Source organism: Choloepus didactylus, chromosome 6 (assembly GCF_015220235.1).
Source record: "Choloepus didactylus isolate mChoDid1 chromosome 6, mChoDid1.pri, whole genome shotgun sequence".
Lineage (NCBI taxonomy): Eukaryota > Metazoa > Chordata > Mammalia > Pilosa > Megalonychidae > Choloepus > Choloepus didactylus.
The window spans coordinates 36496047-36518256 of record NC_051312.1 but is presented as its reverse complement, the minus strand read 5'-3'; positions in this window follow the sequence as shown (position 1 = coordinate 36518256).

Genomic DNA, 22210 nt, shown 5'->3' with positions numbered 1-22210 from the left:
GCATTATACATGCATTAAGATTCAAACTTCACAAGAAACCGCTGAGAAATGCTTTATTTTTCCCATTTTTTAGATGAGAAAATGCAGGCTCACCTAAACGAAATAACATGACTAAGGTCACTCATCGGTAAGAGGGGTAACCCAGAATCAAAGGAAGTCTTTCTGCCTCTAGCACCAGTACACTTTTTACCGTACTGTGCCTCCTCAAAGGAGCTCCATCAGCACGGCCAACTGGTCAGTCATTACCCTGTCGACATCCCAGTCAGAGCTCATAAAATAGAAAAAAAATGAATGAAATATTATTCATATAAACCACAACCAAACCATAACTGGAAATTTCTTAAACTGCACTGAATATGTTTGTGGCGGAAACTTTATTCCACTTTATTCTACCTGATGCATGAGAAATAGGCTCCAACCCCTAACATCATGTAATTTGGATGCCTTTGCTAAAAATCAGCTTTCCTTCTAATATCAGTTTGTCATTAATATTTTCTTATAGTCCCATGGAGTTCACAAACTACTTTCTGCAACTGGCAGGAAATGAATTAGAAACACGTCTTGGAGTACACCCACCTTTCCTTCCCTCCACATCCCCCCCCCCCCAAAAAATGTCTCAAGTTCTGAAGTTGCTCCCACTGTTTTGTAAATGATGGAGAGTTTCATGGAATCTAAGAAATGGAACATTCTTTATTTATCATCCAGTCTCAAACCTAATGTTACAGTTCAACCATAACCCTTCAAGGGCCCAAATTCTCATACATAAATTAATTTGTAAAGTTAATGGCAAAGCAACTGAATGACAAAGCCAAAGGAGAATACAGACCTAATGAATCCCCATCAAACTTTTTTTCTATCACTTTTTAGGATTTTCAGTGCATTTAATTATGACTAAAGAGAAAAATAATTAAACCAGTAGTACCAAGGAAACTAAATATGATGGCGTATTTATTAAGCATCAACTTAAAGTGCAACTCTCAAAAAACAAACAAGCCTGGACTCTGTATTAGATCAGCATAACCTTGGGGAAGTTACTTACCTATTCTTTCAAAAGTTTATACATTGAATACGTATTACTTTCATAGTAAGAAAATAAATTTGCTAGCTGAAAAAAAAAGCTGCCTTTACCATCTATGACCAAGTTTTGTTTCGTACACATGTATAGGGCATCCAGAGGTCAGGAAAAAATGATCAAACCAGTAAGTGGGAGAAGATTGTGTCAGAGAAAGAGTATGAGCTAGCACTGCCCCATATAAATCTATCATTATTTTAAGTTTCAGTTTCCTCATATTTCCTCATCAGAATATCTAACTGGCAAGCTTATTAGGAGATTTGTATTTTAAAAAAATCCAACCTCCATGCTCAGTGTATAGTATATTCTCAAAAATCATAGCTATCATGTTTATTATGCACATAATGCCCACATGTTTTCTTTAAACCCTAATCCAAATTAATTTACAAAGATTATTAGAGGTAATCATTTTTCTTTTTATCCAATCTATGAATTTCTTTGTCTGAACACATTAAACCCCTGACTCTCTTCTCCTGTAGGGAACACAGTCTGTTAACTTTGGATTCAATTGAGTCTAAACAGCCTACACCCAGGTGATATCCAGGATGTCTACTCAGGAGGAACCCAGACACCGAGGAAAGCCCAATCTGGTGCTTGGGAATAACTTGGCAGGCATATAGGTGATGCGAAATATTAATATGAAGAGAGGAAAAGAACTGCTGATAAAAGGGGCATATTGTCACACAATAGGAGAAAACCACAGAAAGAAGGGACCAGAATTAGATGATGGTAAATATGATGATGATGATGATGATGATGATGATGATGATGATGAAAAAGGAGAAAGAGAAGAAGAAGGATAAGAAGAAATCAACAAATATGAATGAAAGCTAACATTTATTAAAAACATGTGCTAGGCACTGTTACAAATGTCTATATATTAATTCATTTAGCCCTCGCAACAGCTCATGACCATGGCAAGTTGTTGAACCTTTCTGTCTTAGTATTCTTGGATATTAGCCACTCAATAAACATTTCTTGACTGAATAAATTTAAATTCATTTGATAATAGTAATTATCTCATAGGGTTGTTATGAGGATCAAATTAACTAATACATGTAAATTGGTCAGAAGAGTGGCTAGCTTATATTAAGCACACAAAAAAAGTTATTATTATTTTTATCATTATCAAAATACTCTTCATGCTCTCGAAACATAGTAACACAGAAAGAGTACAAAATTTTTTATCAGATTGATTGTGAATCCAGCATCTCCATTTACTAGCTGTGAGATCTTGAACAAATTAAGTGACCTCTCTGTGGCTCAGTTTCCTCACTTATAAAGTAAGGATAATAGTCCTCATTGTGGGACATAATAGGATCATTATGAGGATTAAATGTGTGTGAGTGTGTGTAGCTTAGAACAGGACCTGGCTTATAATAAGCATTCTCATTACTATTATTCTGTCTCCCCCAGTTATGAACTGTGTAGCCCTGGTAAAGCCATTTAACGTCCCTAACCCTCTATTTAAAATCTACAGTAATATTACACCAATAACGCTACCTCCTAGAGTTGCTTTGATAGTTAAATGAGATGTGTGAGAGAGAAAGATGCAAATTTTTTAACTCCAGTCATCTGTCAGGCTTCACATACATTAGCTCATTTAACCCACACAATACTATGTAAACTGCTTGGCTCATAGCAGGCATTTGGCAGAGAGCATCATTGTTCAGAGATACTCACTGTCCCTCCCTAGGAAATATTTATGCTTTCCCTCATCCATGGATGTTAGGCACAGCCATGTGACTTGCCTGGCCAGTGGAACATGAGTGGAAATGACTTATAACACATTCAGGCAGACGATTTAAAGTCCGCCACATGATTTGCCATGTTCATTTTCCTCTTTGCTGTGGCTATTTTCAATGTTCCAGAAGAGACTGCTTCATTATTCTGGACCTCAGGCATGAAAACAATTTGGAACAGAAGTAAGTCAACCTATAGCGCAGGTGGACATCCTAGTCTGTATGCCCAAGTTCCATCCATACCCCTGCAAACAGTCACCCTTTGGCCACATTTCCTGGATGGAAAGTTCTCAAAAATGTACCTCTCATGCACCCTTTCTCAGGAAGCTACTTCAGGATATACTCCCATCACAAAAGACATAATAAGAAAGAACCAGGATCCAAGAAACAACAGATCCCACACAAGAAAGAAACAAAGAGGATCACCCAGGTTGTTGCTGAATGCCAGTGCCTGGATGATAGTGTGTCAGACTCTGAGAATAGCCAGTCCAGATTGGAGGAGCAGGACAAAGGGATGTAGGAAAAAACATAATGAAACTGATGGATTATCCAATATGTCCTGCCATGTGGAGAACCATACGGAGAGGCCGCTGGACTTGTGGGAAGAATTAGAAAGGGGTACAAAGACACTAGGGAAAACGTCTGAAGCATTTTTTAAGGCTAAGAACAACAAAAAGTTATACAAGTGACTAAAAAATCTTCATGCAATGTAGAGCCTCACAGCTATATTGAGTGATTGATGAATCAGGCTATTGAGTGATTGATGAATCAGGCAGCATCCTCTTCAGAAAGTAGAAGGGAGCTCCACCGAGGGAATAGGAAGGGGAGGCTCATATAGGGTGAACTCAGAAGCAAGTGAGGAAATATTCTGATTGAATATTTTACATCAGGGGTCTTACAAAATGGGGAGCAGATATACATTGAGTGTGGTATGCTTGTCCATTCTGAAAGCGATCTACCGGACCGAAAGTAGTTTTATCACCAGGTGTTGCTTATCTACAGTTCTGTAGGGTATGCTCCTTTTTCTCAGAAAGCCCCTGCAGGTCAATTGTTTTTGTCTTCTGGAAAAGCCCACCTCAGAAAGGGGTCTACTACTAACAACACCCAAAGCAGGTGACCATTTCATTTTAATAAAATGTGTAACAATATAATCATAGTATACTGTTGGACTCAAAAGTGAATAATATCCACATAGTATTAGTAAAATGTCAATATCAACTATTAATTTATGAAAAAAGTTGGTATGTAGAGGTTAAGTTTTCATTCACAAAAAGTGGATGTCAATGGAAAATTTCCAAAATTGATGACCCAAGAAAAAGTGGCAGGCATTCATATTTAGAAATATAAAAAGTAAATGCAGGAAGAGTTAAAATGGAGATCAGGACTGAGGAGAGGCAGGAAGGGGGGTGGGAATCAGAGGACTTATATTTCTTATGATAAGCTATTTCTAAGCTGGGAGTATAGATATATTTTATTTTAAAATTAGTTTAAAAAATAAAGCTGGATGGTTATTTTAGGTTATCAATAGAGAAAACACATCAAAATCTAAATGTAAATCTGTAAATATAACTTGAAGCCTCAACAAATTTCTAAACTTTCTAAATTTCAATCTAAGTAAACCACAATATAGCACAATATAGCATTCACCATCACTGGAAAATCACCCTTGAAAATTATACTTAAATACTAAGAAAAAATTAGAAGTACAGAAAGAAAAGAAAGTAATATATTCCTTCCTTTTTTTAATTTCTCAGAATTAAGTCAAGTCTGAAATTCAAGGAATCAGGATTTCAAAGGAGGTTCCAAGTCTCGTGTTTTCAAGTTAAATATACACTCCCCCGTGGGTATTTAAGATAAGTAATTTTCAAGTTGTGCCCTTTCAAGATTGGCAGAAGCTGCTTTCTGGCTCTCCCTGCCCAGCCCAGCCCCGTTTTCCCCACGCTCTGTCAGTACCTTCCCACTAGGCTTAGGTAATGTCTACCATTCCAATCACACATGAATTTTTTTAAAATGATTTGCCAGACTTCCATCATGTAGCAGAGACAAGAAATCAGATCAGATGATGAGGGAATGAATTCCTCTGCTTCCTCCAAGAAGTGCCTTCCTACAGAATGGGAGTGGGGTGCCTTAGTAGTCAAAGGCCGTTACCATATTAAGAATTGTAGTGGAAAGGAAATTACTTTGGGTCAAGCTGACTTGGCTTCCATTCTAGTTTAGTCACATGTGATCCTGTGTTCTTCTGGACAAGTGACTTAACTGCTACGAGCCTTAATTTCCTCATGTATGAAACAAGGATTACCAAACATACCTTGAAGGATTACCATGAGAATTATGTATGTATTAAGTATGTATCTAAAGTGCCTAGGCAATATCTGTTTCGTGGGTGGCCCTTATTATTAAAGGATTGGCTTTTTAGACCCATGGTATGCTTTTAAAGCATTACCATTGCAGTATCTACTACCTTTGGGTTCTCCAGGAAGCTGCCTCCAAAAGTGGGAAGAAAAGATTTATAATCTGAATAGATTAGATTTTCATAAAGCACAATGAAGCATGCAAGAGGCACTATCAAAAACCATAAATAAGTCACCACTCATGTATTATGCAGTCTCTTGATGATCCTTATAAAGAAGGAAAGCTGATGTGGACAGTTCAAAAGAGTGGGTAATCAAAAAAAAAAAAAATCACTTAAATTTGTCTTGACATTTGCATTGAATTCAGATGTATGTCACATCCAGGGAAATGACTTTTAATGTATTTTTCATATGAAATCCTGACTCAGGACAATCAACCAAACCATGGCACTTTCCTGTATCTCCTCCCACACAGGAACTAAGCAGATCCTCAATTAGATTGATTGAAAAGAGGAGACCAAGCCAAGCTTCACCCATTCAAACCTCCCCAACAATAGAGATAGCTTTATTCCTTGGATAAAATCTGCAAACACAATGAGGGCAAATGCACTGACTAGTGAAATACCAATAGAGCAAGTAAATTAAGAGTCACCACAGATAAATCAAAATGTATGTAATTAAACAATGGAAATGTGGGAGTGTTGCCCTTTGGCAATAGTTCATAGCATTAGTTTGGGAATGACAGAGGATTAGCAGCAGAGACGAAGATCCTGTGGGCTAGGGCCTAAAGAGAATGTCACTAGGATCACCATCCCATAAAGCACTTGCATTGGGCATTGAGCAGTTTATGGGAATTACTGGAGATGAGGGAAGAACAAAATTCAGTTCCATGGATGCTGCTAAACTCTAGACCTACATTTCACAACTCCTAAAAATGCAAAATAGCATTGTCCTCCTGCCTGCAGAGACAGAGCCTCCTTAGGCTTAAGACGCTATCCCAAGTGAAACAGAAGCCTTCTACAGGCAAAAACCACTATCTGTGGGATACATCAGGAAAAAAATGTTCTCAATTACTCTCCTTCCTGTATCTACACTCCTTGCAATGTGACTTTGTAGACCCTACCATTGAGAAGTGGAGTTTATTTTTCTACCCCTCCTATCAAGGCTGGCGTTGTGACTTGCTTTGGACAACAGGATGTGGCAGAAGAGACTGTGTTCCAGTCTAGACCTTACAAAGGCTTGCAGCTTGCAGCTTCCATGTTCTCAGAATTCTGCCCAGAAGTCATGTGAACAAATCTGGGCTAACCTACTACAGGATGACAGTCTATTTGCAGCAGAGGTAAGCTGTCCCCACTGAGGCCATCCTAACCAACCAGACTCCAAAGAGCCGGGCACCTGATTGAAGATACAGAAGTAAGCCGGTAGAGACCAGAAGAGCCACCTAGCTGGGCCCAGTCCAAGTTTCCAACCAGCAGAATTTTAAAATAATTACATGATGGTTATTTTAAGCCACTATATTTTGGTGATTTGTTAAACAGCAAAAGCAAACTGGTACACTACCCCAGGGAGAGATGTTTGAAAAACAAGCTTCAACATGCATAGTAGATGTTCCTGGGTCTGGGAGGAGGATTTGTGGGTGAAGGCCTAGCTTTTGAAATTAGAGCAAGGGAGTTCTGCAGGTGGGATGGATAAGACCAAGGACTAAGCATCACATCGTGAGCTTCTTGAAGCATCTCACCTCAACACGTAGTAATCTTCAGGGCGGGGAGTCCCCTGCATTCATTAAGCAGCTGCAATGAACAACCAATGGGCTTTTGCTAAAGAGATAAAGACCAGCCTCTGTAATCTCCGGCAAGGAAAAGTGGCTTCTCCCAATTCAGTAATGCTTCCCAGGTTTGTAGAACACACCCAGAGAAGGACCAGCCTGAAGGCCTCTGAGTCTCTCTCACATCCAGTCTAATTTTCTTACCCCTTAGATTTTTTTTTTTTTTACAGTTTTGACTTTTTATTCAACAATAAAATCAAAACACAAGAGGATGAAAAAAACCTAACCCTAAGGCTGAATATTCAAGCAGAAAGAAATGAAGTTCATAGTACGTCAGTTTGATGAACCGTACATCTTTTTTTGTGGGATGTATCCTAAGGACAAAAAGAACTGAGGGGTGGCTTGGGTTTTACCTCGTAGATTTGACTTCCACGGCAACACTGTTGGAGCAATTCCGAAACTGTTTTGGGGGTATTTTGGGATTGACATTTTGGGCACTTCTATTATCACGGGAGAAGGGATACACAAATGTGGGATGCAGAAGGAAAAGTCCCGTAATGTTGGGTCCAAACTGGAGGTGGACACATGATCTTTTTTTTTTTTTAATCTTCATTTTATTGAGATATATTCACATACCACGCAGTCATACAAAACAAATCATACATTTGATTGTTCACAGTACCATTACATAGTTGTACATTCATCACCTAAATCAATCCCTGACACCTTCATTAGCACACACAAAAATAACAAGAATAATAATTAAAGTGAAAAAGAGCAATTGAAGTAAAAAAGAACACTGGGTACCTTTGTTTGTTTGTTTGTTTCCTTCCCCTATTTTTCTACTCATCCATCCATAAACTAGACAAAGTGGAGTGTGGTCCTTATGGCTTTCCCAATCCCATTGTCACCCCTCATAAGCTACATTTTTATACAATTGTCTTTGAGATTCATGGGTTCTGGGTTGTAGTTTGATAGTTTCAGGTATCCACCACCATCTACCCCAATTCTTTAGAACCTAAAAAGGGTTGTCTAAATTGTGCGTAAGAGTGCCAACCAGAGTGACCTCTTGGCTCCTTTTGGAATCTCTCTGCCACTGAAGCTTATTTCATTTCCTTTCACATCCCCCTTTTGGTCAAGCAGATGTTCTCCATCCCACGATGCCAGGTCTACATTCCTCCCCAGGAGTCATATTCCACATTGCCAGGGAAATTCACTCCCCTGGGTGTCTGATCCCAAGTAGGGGGGAGGGCTTACCCCTTAGATGTGATAGCAACAACTACTGGGAAATAGCTGAGTGCCCAGAATTGCCTTGGGAATTAGTCTAAAAAGAGCAAACTGTGTTCATCTTTACTTAAATCTCCATCTAGATCCCCCGAGAGAATGAAATTCCGTTTGACAGCAGTAGAGCTTCACAAACCCATTTGTTAAAGCAATTTATTTCAGTCTTATAAGTTATAATTAAAAAAGAATCATCAGAAGCCAATATAAGCCTTCAGCTTCACAACCTTTTCTAAGCAGCAGACCACAAAAAATTACAGCACATTGACTTTGTTCCTTTAAAAAAGCAAATTATTTTGGGAGTATAGAGAATGCTGGGCTTAAAGTTCAGTAGCAGAGGACTTGGGCAAAAACTAGACCAGCTGGTAGCTAGAAAGTGGGCACCAGTCAGTAGGTTGGGAGGAAAGAGAGAAATTCACATTTAGGGGTTAAAAAAAAGTTTGGGGAAAATGTTGAATAGAAACAATGCCCAAGAGGATCAGCTTAAGAAAGACAAAGACAGAGAAACACATAGGATGAGGTACAATTCTTGGAACAAAATTCAGTTCAGAAGGAAGCTCTGGGTTGGTCATTTCTCCCCTATAATATTAATAAGAGGAAAGTGCAAAAGACAGGCAGCTGAAAGAAGAGGTAAAATTCTTATTCCTTTAGACCTGAAACAAAGGACACTGCAACCCTTTCCCCTTACCCACAGTAGTCGTTAGGGTTTTGCTCCCTTTCTCTGGTCTGATAAAAGCCACTATTTTCAAGGATACCTGCAACCTCGCAGCCCACTCTAATCCTGGCCCTGCCAGGAGAGGAGAGGAAGAGTTTAGGGGTAATGGCTCTTGAATAAAAGCAGTTTGATGGAAAGGGAGGAACGAGGGAACTGTGTAGTCAATACCAGACTCTCCGAGACACAAGAAGGACAATGAGCATTTGACCTTTTGGTTGGCTGCCTCCTGGCTCATCTCTCATCTAAGCACCAGGTCTCATCTGCCTCTCTCAGAGCTAATGGATCACAAGAGCTCTCTGCTCAGGCAGACAGAATAAAAACAGTCCTCTCCTCTTGACAGCATTCTCTCTGCTCTCGTGCTCTTCTGTCAGTGTTCTCTCTCCTGCTGCTCCCGTTGATGCTCAAGTGTTTAATTTTCAGGGCCTGAAAGGAGAAATTGCCGTTTTATGGAAGTATCCCCACCCCACCCCCCAACGGAACCCGGTGCCATGCAACACATACCGTAGCCAGTTGATTCTGTTGGTTAGTTTAGCTGTGTGGTTGTATCCCAGGAATAATGAGGCTGGGAGATGAAAGGTGGTTCCCCAGACAGGCTGCCACACTGCTACCCCAGCGGCCACTTTGGGAGCATTTAGAGTGTGGGACGGACTCAGTGCTGATCCACCCCAATGGTGAGGAAACAGACCATCCAGCCTGGCCAAATTAGAGGAAGAAATTCTCCCGGGGTAGGAGACCAAGAAGCATGCCATCACCTTAAACAAACAACAGCTCGTTGTTACAAAGCATTATATTTCTCTTTCCCCCATTCAGCAATCAGACCCTCTCCACCAATTGGAGTCTGGGTTTTCTTCTGTTTGTTACTCCCTAGAAATTTCCCTTAGAAGAGTTGAGAAAGGGTCACTACAAATAGCAAACTGTCAAATCAGCCAGAGAGGTACTGATCTAGCTTGCAAGTTTTTCTGAATCCAACAGGAAAGGCCCATGGAAATAGTTGTCCTTAAGGATATTCTCTCAGCAATGAAACTGACGAAACTGCATGAGGACACTTCCTACCGAAGTAAATGACATGGGCTTGGCAACTGAACTAAGTGCCTAGGTATGTGGGTGCAAATGTGCTTGGAGATGAAATTCTGCCAGTGTGATACATCTTTTTCAGAAATCCACAATTCTTTGTACATTGGCTACTTGTTTTAAAACTTTCCTCTCTGTGATTTCATATTGCAAAAGTCAGCAGCAATTTTTGTAGGTGATACTACCTGTTTATTTCATATTGCCAGCTCTCTGTGCTGCTTTCTCCATCTACCTAACGACTTCCATTATGCAGCATTTACTGTATACCAAGTACTGCACTAAGGCTTTGTGTACATTATCTCATTTAATCCACACCAAAAATTTATCTAACCTATATAATTATTATAACATATATTGCTTACAAAAGAGATCAGAGAGGATAAGTGGCTTGCCTAAGCTTATCGGAGTCCGAAATAACAGAGGTCAGGATTGAAAACCTTGTCTATTTGGCTTTAGAACCTGACTTCTTTACTACTATGCTCTACTATCCTTTAACTCTTTCACCTGCTGATTGAACCTACCATATCTTTCACCTGCTGACTGAAGGCTGCCTGAGTCAATTACCTGCCTCTGTCTAGGCTGACTATTGCCAAATCAGGCAATTGTGACAGGAGCACTTGTTAAAAGGTAGAACTTCTTGCTCAGGGTTATGTAAACTATTCTGACCACAGAGTTCCAGTAGAGAATTCAAACTTGTCCTGTCTTTCTAATATCCACCACTCTTCTGTGAGACCATTATCAACAGGTGCTCCGATTGGAGTCTGGATCATTTAGTGGTCGATGTGCCTGACCAAAATCAGTCACCTCTAGATTAGAACAGCTCTTCATGAAGCAAAATCAATGTGACTTTGGGCACAAGTCTTCATTTCCTCATCTGTAAGAGGTATCAGCTCCCATAGGACAGTTTGGATGATTAAAGGAATCAATATAGATGAAGTTTAGTTAGCATATTACCTGTGATGGTTAAGTTCCTGTGTTAACTTAGATACGTTATGGTGTTTGGTTGTTGGTCAAGCAAGCACTAGCCTCATTGTTACTGTGAGGGTATTTCATAGATGGATTTTCATCTATAATTAGTATATTGCATCTGCAGCTGATTCCATCTACAATCAATAAAGGAGATTGACCTCAACAAGTTGGGTGGTCTCCTCACCCAATCAGTTGGAGGTCTTAAAAAGCCAGAACTGAGGATTTCAGAAATCAGAAGGAAGAATTTCTTCCTCTAATTTGGCCAGCCAGCTTCTCCTGGGAAATATAACTTCACCTTCATCAGAGTTTCCAGTTTGCATCTGGCCCTACAGGATTTGGACTTGCCAATCCCAATGGTCTTGTGAACCAATTTCTATAATAAATCTCTTTATAGATTTATGTATGTATATATGTATATACAGGCTTTTGGTTCTGTTTCTCTGTAGAACCATGACAAATATAGCACCTGACACTATATTAAAGGCTTAGAAGATGCAACTCAGATATGTTTGTATTTGGGAGTTTGTGCCAACATTTTCACACAGTGCAAATCAGATTATAGGAAAAAAACATTAACTAATTTTATCCAATATTAAATAGACTCACCTCATGTGACTCCATGCCACTGATAATTAGGGAGGTAGTATAATGGACTTAAACCTTCCAAGTGAAGGTTAATCAGTTTCTTCATCCTTAAAATTTGGTTTCTTCTGAAGTAGTCTTTTTTGGATAAATAGTCAGTCAATTCCTGATGAAAACTTCCTCTGAAGGCATTTTCTCTCCTTTTCATCCTCCTCCCGGCAGTGAGGGAAGAGAGGATGGACCATGTTTAAGTTTTGATGGGGCCCTCTGGATGCTGGCTGTCTTAGTGCCCAGGTCTTGCCTAGTTGCAGGACAATCTGTGGTATCCCTTGTTGCAGTTCACCACTGATGAACTTGTGGCCTCTTGGGTTTGTTTCAAGGTCCAGGTGCTGCTACCACTGCTGAATAAGGACCCCACCTCAGCTCTCAACAGTGCTGTTAGTCCACTGAGCTCTAACTAAAACTAGACCTCTCCATCACCAGCCTTGAAAGTTCTCCCAGCAGCCCTCAACTACATGGGCAACTAAAATGTTGCCTTCTCAGTGGTGAGCCTCTGAATGCTCACCAGCCAGACCCTTGATAACCTTCTGTGTGGCCCACTGGGAGCATTCCGAAGGCCTGGATCCTCTCCACTTTACATAAAATCCAGGGAGGTTGAGGACATTATCTCAGGCTTTCTCTCTACCCAAGCACTAGTTGTGTAGCCATTTCCAGTCTTCCATGACAGTACTAGGAGGCACCTTGGTATACTCCAAGATTCAAAAGTAAATATATAACTGTACTCTCAGCTTTCCCCTCCATCTATATGGATTTTTCTCTTAATATTACCTAGCCTAGCAAAGTCTCAAATAAGTGAAAGAGTCTCCAACCCCCCTATCTCCGCCCCCCGAATTCCAAAAGAGAATTTCTACTTCCCCTTCCTGTTGGATAGTAATTACCTGTGCATCATACCTTCCTTCTTCCACACTTTGTGGACTTCCTATTCCAGGAAGTACCTGTCTTTTCCTTTCATGTGACATTAACTCTCATGGCAGACAGGATATAGGGATAGAAGTGGACTATCAAGATCCAGGGATACTTCATAAGCAACCTCCTTAATTTAAGAAAGTCCATATTAAAGCAACAATGAGATCTGTTTCATGATTATCAGATTTGCAAAATTATAAAGTATGGGTAACAACATATTATCGAGAATTGGGGAAAATGAAGAATCCTTTACATGCTGATAAAAGTACAAATCAGCGCAATCACCATAAAAAGCAACACTCCCAACCATGTGATTCTGATCCATCACTTCCCCACCCTATTTGAAGAATCACTGTTCTTCAACACTTAGACTATACCTGGAGCTGTATTATAATTGTATATATTAAAAATGTTCCACTATTCACTCTATTCCACAATTCTTATCCATTAATATTACACTTAATTTTTCAAATTTAATTCATTAGAGGTTAGATGTTTAATTTTTAAATCTAAGAATGATTAACCTTTTAGAAATAATTTCTAATACATATTAATGAGGATTCAAAATAGATGAACTAATTTCTTAATTCAATACCTATATTTTCTCATAAAATCAGGTACTGTAACATGTAAGAAACTCTACACATTTTGAGCAAATTCTCAAATAGCCCTCATATATTCATTTTCTAGGGCTGCTGTAACCACTACACAAACTGGGTGGCTAAAAACAACAGAAATGTATTCTCTCATAGTTTAGGAGGCCAGAAGTCCAGGATTAAGGTGTTGGCAGATTTGTTCCTCCTGGAGGCTCTGAGGGAGAATCTGTTCCAAGCCTCTCTCCTAGCTCCTGGGGGTTGCTGGCAATCTGGGGTTCCCTGACTTGTGGATGCATCACTCCAATCTCCACCTCCATCTTCACGTGCCATTCTCCTCTGTGTTTTTTCTCTGTGTCTCTCTCAAATCTCCCTCTCCATTCTCTTATAATGACACCAGTCATTGGATTTGGGGCCCTCATCTTAAGATAGTTAATCACAATTACATCTGCAAGATCTTTATTCCAAACAAGGACACGTTCTGAGGTTATGGGTGGACAGAACTTTTGGGGAAAAGTATTCAACCCACTACACCTCATCTGGGGTTCTCTATTAAACATCAGTGTTATAGGCAGGGTGATAACTTCAATATGGCTATGACTTTCTATAACTTGTAAGACAGAGTTGATGAAGTGGTATTCCAAAAGAAGAAAGAGTTTCTCACCATCCTTTCCCAGACTCAGGAGAACCGGGTAGTAGAGTTATCATTTTATATAAAATGATGGAATAAGTAATACTAAATACCCTTTTTTGCCTAGTCAATAGAGCATAATGTTTAAGAGAGTGAGCTCTGGCATCATTCTGCCTGTGTTCAAATGCTGACTATACTACTTACCACTGTGGTTACTTAACTTCCCTGTGGATCATGGTGAGGATTAATCGAGATAATCATGGCAAGACCTTAGAGCAGTGACTGCCTCTCAATAAATGATAGCTATTTTTAGTATCAAACCTCCCTCTTATTATTTTTTCCAGGAGGAAAGGAGCATCTTTATGAAGCAGGCTGGCCTCAAATCAGACCCCACAGAAGTGAAAGAGCTGAAATTCGGCTTAAGAACATCTTCAGGAAGTATATAACTGTATGTAAGTGGGCATGTTTTGTCATTTGAATTATTAATTTCATCAACTTGTACCATGTACTTCAATGTACTGGCAACTGCAGTCCAGTAAAGACAAAATTCTGGAAAACTGCTCCAGTTTGTTCAATTCTAAGGAAGTGGTTCCAAGACTCTGAAAGTGGTCAGAGTAGAAACAACAGTAGACTACAAGTTCAAGAAACAGCTTTCTTGCTCTAGCCTTACCATTAACTTGTATGACTTTGAATAAACTGCCTCAAATCTTGGAATTTCAACTGTTTCATCTAGGACATGAGAATAATAATAATCCATAGATACCACACGAAATTGCAGAGCAGACCAAAGTGGTATTGTCTATAAAAGCAAAATGCTGTGAGTTTTAGTTTTTCATTATTTTCCTCTTAGAATCTTTCTTTGCCTGAGTTACCCCCTAAAAAAAGAACCAAGACAAAGGCTTATTATGTGTGTGTCACTTATTTGGGAACAAGAAGGAGTAAGGTACAGGGGAGGTAAAACAGGAAAGAAGAGAGGGCAACACAAGGATGTGCCACTGAGTTGACACCACTATGGGACCCTCCTGGAACCAACCCCCAGGTAAATAAAAGAGAAGCAATCTATCTATCAGTTTTGGTCTCCCATTGGTAAGGGATGGCCCCAAGGGCATTGGCTCCCTAGCACTTAAGAGTTGTCTCTTTCCACAGGTGGTCCACATCATGATGTCAGACAGGTCCACGGCAAGAAGTGAGAGGGGGAAGCACTTGCAGGTTGACCCCATGTGAAAGTGGTCAAAGCCTGCACAGAACTGGTTGCTGCAACAGTGGATAGAAGAGTCAAAACCGAGATGATGTGAGTGGTTGGTACACAAGGGATGTCCTACAGAGGCCTACTGAAACATTGTAACCTGTATTATCCCAGGAAAGAGACGCAAGCAGAGTCACTACAATTTGGAAAAGGACAGAGTTCCAAATTACTTTTGTTTCTTGTCGTGCAGACAAATAGAAGGTAACCTGATACCATTTTCCCAAACCACTGCTGTCTTCCCTCACTCCTTCCTCTTCCCACTGCTTCATCTTAAAGCTACAAAATGAAAAATCCACAGTTTGAAGGTTTTTCAAGAGAGCTCAAGGCTAGCTGGCATTTTCTTTGTAGAATGAGGTGGAAAAATATAATTGGAAATCTTAATGGCTGCATGAGCACAATTTCTTGTCTTTCCAACTGTGGCAGAGACATAATTCAGCCATTTTGAACTGCCATTCAGATCCGGCCAGATGCATCTGTTATCAGTACCCATTAGCAAGTGGATGATTTTGTTAGCCACATTTGGGAAAAAAATCTCAATGGATGGTGTTGTACAAAGGAAAGAGGAGTCAAATGCCTTTGGTGTCCATTTCTTACTCCAGCCCATGTAGCCAAGTGATCTTTAGCAAGACTTTAAACCCCTCTAAGCTTATGTTTTCTCATCTGTAAAGTGAGAGCATTGAATCTTACACCACAGAGTCATAGTGAAGACAAAAATTAGAGATGATATGTCTCACTTAAAACAATGCCTGGAAAATAGGAGACATTCAATAAATAGCTGCTGTTATCATCATTATCATTATCATCATCATCACTATTATTTTTATTAATCTTTAAATTTCTGATGCTCCTTACAGAAAACATAACTAATTGCCCCAGCTCAAAATTTGAAAGTAGTGTCAGACCAGAAAGAAAAGTAATATCCACCAAATAGAGAGCTCTTCCAGCTCAGTGGTGTGTTTTTCAGGGTCAGCAGTAGAGTCCAAGCAAGAAACATTTATTGAGCACCCACTGTGTGCCAGAAACTGTACTAGGTGCTGTGGAGAATATGGATATAGCTAAAGCTGACAATTCAATGGGGAGACTGACACCCACACAAATAAAACTGGACTCCCAGGATACAGGGTAGATTTGCTTGATCAGATTTATATCTGGTAACTCCTTTGTATGTAAAGAGGTTATGATTTTATGTGCAACAGCAAACAATTCAAGAGACAGGCCCCAGCCCCTCTCTTGCTCAGGATCAAGCCAAACAAAACTTCAGCCCAGACACTGTCATTCCTGAGATTTGATGATGCATTCTCCAGCATATAGCCCCAGGCCTCGTGTTAGGCTTCACTCCATAATCTCCACTATCCAGCTTACTGTTTAACAAATGCAGAGGTCCTTACTTTTAAGGAGAAAATAAGATCTTTTCTGCAGGAAGATAATGATCATTTCATATCAGTTACATCAGGGAATAATCCATACCACATACCACTGGCAAATACATCTTCCATGCTTGCAGACTCCCAAAGCTCCACACTATGGGTAGCGATTGTTCTCCTGGTGTGGTCCCAAACCAACAGCATCTGTATCCTGGAAACTGGCTAGAAATGCAAAATCTCAGACCTCACCTGAGATCTCCTGCATAGAAGATTCTGAGTGTAGGGCCCAGCAACTTATGGTTTCACAAATCCTCCAGGTGATTCTCCTCATGCTAAAGTTTGCGCACCACTGAAACATGGGATAAACTCAAAATTTAGCCAGATCTCCAAAGTCTTCTGCAACCTGGCCTCCACTGACTTGTCCAATCTCACTACCAGGGGTCAACGTCACATTGACCCAAACTGCATCCCCATTAAACTATCTAAATCTATACCTGGATTCCTAAGAAATACAACAGAGTAGATCCTGGAGTCACATTTACTCCCTTTAATCCCTAACAGAGCATCTGTCCGAAATCCTTATCCATTATCCTTCCCTGGAGAAGCTAGGTTGAATAACATGGAAAATTCAAAAGCCTTCATGTCTTACTGATTCCACTCCTGGCCGGCTTCTCTCCCTGTCCGGCGCTGCCCCGCTCGGTCCCCGGTTCCCGGCCGGCGAGGGGAAACAGGGAAGGAGAGAGAGAGATGCAGACTGCGCGAACTAACCTGGTCATGAATCACGACTCGAACCACACGGCAGTTGTGAAAGCAAGCCCTTTACTACAGCTAGATGAACATTCTGTGTTACTGGTTCCCACACGGGGCACGGCGCCTCGTGGGAGAGCAGCCTCGATGTGGCCGTCAGGCACGGCTCCTTGTGGGCTGTCTCACCCTACCCCGTCCGGGTAAGACCTTTTATACACAATTAACAACCAATAAGCTTCTAGGCTAGTATCGCGTATACAGGATTTCGATTGGTAGGAGCGGGTGGCGGATACATGCGTCACTATGCGGAAACAGGATGCAGGCGCCATCTTGGCTCACTCGATGGGCGGGGGTAACTCTAGAGCAGGCTGCAGCGCATACGCTAGGCCCGATTCGGGAGGCGGCTTTCCACATCTCCCCCTTTCTTATTTATTTTTGACCCAGTGTCTCCAGTGATGAGCGTGCTCCCGTGAACCCAAATGGTTCACAACCTCTTTGGTGCTTTGGGGAGTCTGGACTAGGCCTCAGCCATCCAGCGGCGGAGCCTCTAGCACCAACCAGAATGCTCACGTCATATGGAGACCGGAGAGTCCGTAAGCTGGAAACAACGTGACTCTCCCTGCAGTGCTTTGCCTGGCAACTGGGGAACAACGACGGGGGCAGGAACAGCAGTAACCAGAGTCGGGGGTGTCACTAGGTGTCTCTGTGCAATGGCTAGGGTCCAGTCTGGCCACAACTAGGACTCTGCCCTAGAGACCCACCTGAGACAAAATTATGACTACTGGTGTCGCCTTTTACACCCGAGAAACAGCCATGCGATTCGCTACAAATTTTGCTCCAAAGCGCCCCACCTGAGGCGACCAGGAAGGGGTATGGTAATAAATCGGTCACTATCGGGGGTAACAGAGGTGGGAGTCATAGCCATCATAGTGGTAACACGCAATTGCTGCTGCGCTTGAAACAGGCGTTCTAGCAAACATTTAACAACGACTAATCCCACCAATAATCCCACTGCAATGAGGATCCAATTAGTTAAATTGGGCCAAGAGAACCAGGAAGAAACACTGTGCAATAGTTTCTGTAGAACCTCGCCTAACCCGGAGAGATCGACTTTAACGGGTTTTAACTTGATCCCCCCAATTGTGTCTAAACTAGATTCCACCTGTTGGGAGAGATTAACAAATTCAGGAAAATATGACCTTTTCAGCCAATCAGAGACTCTGGAAATGCTTCCGGTCACGTTGGCCCTGACAGGAGTGACACAGAGTTTAACCGTAAGCCACCGGGTGTCACATGTTTGCTGAAGCACTCTCCAGAGTCCATCTATTTCCAGTCCAAGTTCATCTATCTCCGCTTGGAGTTTCTGAATGGCCTGGAAATTTAAGTTCAGCATCTGATTGTGGCGGCGTAGCACGTCTCGGGTAAGGTTGACCAAGCCATTTACCGTTTCCATCGTTATGGCGAGCTGCCGATCTGTCCATGCTTGTAGCACAGCCTGCCCGATCGTTGGGACAAACAAAGAGGAAGCTACACTGGCAGCATTCGATAGCCATTCTTTTATGCCTCTTGGACGCCTAGACTTAGAGAAGGGGATATTGTTAAGTGAAACAACTTGAGAAACAGGGCCAACCCAGTCGGTTGCCTTGACGGGGAGCCAGACATAACTTGGGCGATACACTAGGATAGCGGGGCGGCGAGGCATCCGGGTCTTTGGAACGGTTGCAGACTGTAGGAGCAAACCCCGGAAGGAAAAGGCACCTTTGAGTCTCCTTTTTACTCAAGATCCCTTCACAAGACTGGCGGCTCTTCCCTGTAACGTTAAGAAATTCAAGCAAGACTCCCTTACTTAACTCGCCATTACCAGTTTCACAAGTAGCATTCGCCGCAACTGTGGTGTTGACAACCTTGACAGAGAGGTTAGCAAAAGAGAGGATCAGTGTGTCATTGGTGAGGGGGAAGGACTCGTTGAAGCTTGTGGAGGAAATATAGTTCCACTAAAAAGAAAAAGGCAGATTAGAAGGATTGCTATAGGAGAGCAAAGAACAGAGTTACCGATCCTCTTTTTGGGCAACCGCGGGGTGGTCAGTCCTACTATTATCGTCTTGTCGGTCGTCGCCATCATCAGCAGGGTCGGAGGCTTGGTCTAATGGTTCAGGTTGTATATTCGTTGGCGTTTCTGACAGCTGTTCCTTGGCTTCTTCAGGTGATGTCACGGTTCTCACCAGTCTTTCCGGAACCCACACTGGTTGACGTCCTGGTTCCTGGGGAAAAACACAAACAGAGCCTCTGGCCCAGCTGAGCACCGGGTCAGGGCCTTTCCACTGCCCCGACAGGACATCCTTCCAACGGACTAGACCTCTATGCGGAGGACTCGGGGTGGTGTGTTGCAGGGCAGGTGTCATTCCTTGTGAATTTTCGTTTAAAAAATTATATGTGAGCAAGGCTACAGACAGTCGAGCTTTTGGGGACAGGCCGTGGCCTATACCCTCTTTCTGTTTTTTAAGCAAGTCTTTGAGAGATCTGTGCGCTCTTTCAATGATTCCTTGCCCCTGAGGGTTATAGGGGATGCCATGTTTTAATTGGACATCCATGTTGTCACAAAATTTTTGGAAGGATTTACTAGTGTAGGCAGGCCCGTTATCCGTCTTTAACGTCTTTGGCTTACCCCAAGCTGCCCATGCAGCAAGGCAGTGTGCAATGACGTGGGAGACTCTTTCTCCTGGTTCAGCAGAGGCAAATAAAACTTGGGAGCATGTGTCCACCGACACATGTAAGTACTTGATCTTACCATACTCTGAATGATGAGTGACATCCATCTGCCAAGTATCCCCTGGGGTGAGACCCCTAGGGTTGACCCCAACCGAGGGGACTGCTCTCTGCTCTGCACAATTGTTGCAGGCTCGGACAATATCTCGAGCAGCTGCACGTGGTATGCTGAACCGCTTAGCTAGGGTACCTGCATTGATGTGAAACTTGGCATGGAATTCTCGGGCTTGTTGATACGGTACCAGCGTCGGAAAGATGTGCAGCTGTCGAGTGGCTACATCTGCGCTATGGTTCCCCTGGGCCATAGGGCCAGGCAAACCTGTGTGGGCTCTAATATGGGTTATGTAAAAAGGGTGTTGCCTGGTCCATATAACCTCCTGTAGTTTGGCAAAGAACGTCCTTACTGTAGAGGAATGTTTAACAATGCCCACCGTTTCTAAAATTTGTACAGAGTTCACAACATAAGCAGAATCCGAGACGACATTTAAGGGCTCGGAAAGGCTTTCCAGGACTGCAATGATAACCTGCAGTTCTACCCATTGAGGCTTTTGTGGTTGGAAGAGCACTGTTTTAGGAGTGTCCCCCTCCACACAATACGCCCCTGTTCCAGAGCTGGAGCCGTCCGTGTATACGGTGGGGGCGCCTGCTAGTGGCCTAGGAGAGGTTACTTTGGGAAAAATCACTGGGTGCCGGGTGACAAACTGCAAGAGAGGAGCCTTAGGGAACTGATTGTTAATGGGACCAAGAAATGTACACCGGAGAATGGCCCATTGATCTATGCATCCGGTGAGTATCTCAAGCTGCTGGGAAGAATAAGGCACCCTGAGATTTTTGGGCTGCTGACCGAAATGCTGCACAGCCCTTTTAATGCATTCTAGGGCCAAGTCTGCAACCGCTGTAGGATAGTGCTCTAGGACTTTTTTGGGGGAAACTCCAGGGTGGACCCAGAGCAGCGGCCCCCGCTGCCACAGTACCGCAGTGGGCTGTAATTCTGTCGGCAGCACGCAGGCTTCAAAAGGCTCATCAGGGTCTATTCTCTTCAATGCAGCGCCACTGAGCGCCTGTTCCACCTGGCATAGTGCTCGCCTTGCCTCTGGAGTGAAGCTTCGAGGTGAGTTTATATTAGAATCCCCCTTCAACAGGTCGAACAAAGGTGTTAGTTTGACATTGGGTATTTTTAGGTATGGACGGATCCAATTGATATCCCCCATGAGTTTTTGTAGATCATTGAGAGTGTGTATATTGTCTAGCCTGAGAGACACCTTTTGGGGGGAAACATGAGTGGGTGCGACTTTCGCCCCCAGGAAAGTGGTAATGTCAGTCATTTGGATTTTTTCAGGGGCAATCTCTAGGTTAGCTTCTCTAAGAGTAAGGACTAAATGTGACAAAACTGTTTTAAGAAGATCTGTGTCTCTATGGGCTAAGAGAATGTCATCCATATAATGGATGATTTTCACTTGAGGGAACTGCTGCCGAGTGCTAGCTAGCTTCGCAGCGACATACAGCTGGCACATGGTAGGACTATTAGCCATGCCTTGGGGCAGGACTGTCCATTCAAAGCGTTGACAGGGCTCCTCTTGATTACTAGAGGGCACAGTAAAGGCAAACTTAGGGGTGTCTTCAGGGTGGAGCGGAATAGAAAAGAAGCAATCTTTCAGATCTATGATGAAAATCGACCAGTGCTCCGGTAATGCCGAGAGGAGGGGCAGTCCCATCTGAACGGGCCCTAAAGGCTCCATGCAATCGTTAATAGCTCTTAGATCATGTAGCAGTCTCCATTTACCAGATTTCTTTTTTATTACGAATATAGGGGTGTTCCACGGTGACATGGAAGGGGCGATATGGCCCTTTTCTAGTTATTCTGATACTAGGGCGTGCAACGCTGCAAGTTTTTCCTGTGGCAAGGGCCACTGAGGCACCCACACCGGAGCCTCGGTTTTCCATTTTAGTTTTATAGGTGTGGGTGGGAATCTCTCCTCAGTGGCCCCTATGAAAAACCCAAGCCTCGTCTGTCAGACTTGGGGGCAGCTTGTATAGGCTCCGCACGTCCGTGCAGTGAAGCTCCTAAACCCTTGCCGGGGGTATACCCCATTTCTTTTAGCAGTCGCTTAGAGGTTGGGGAGTAGCCGCTAATTAAAGTAACGTCCATTTGGGTCAGAATGTCTCTTCCCCACAAAGACACAGGCAGGGCTAATACATAAGGCTGGAAACTGCCTTGGTGTCCTTCTTCATCGGCCCAATGAAGGGCAGCTGCACTGAGCATGGGCGCTGAAATTTGGCCTATTCCTCTAATGGGCTCTTCCGCCCTGCTCGTTGGCCAGGTGGGGGGGCCATTCTTGTTGTCTTATG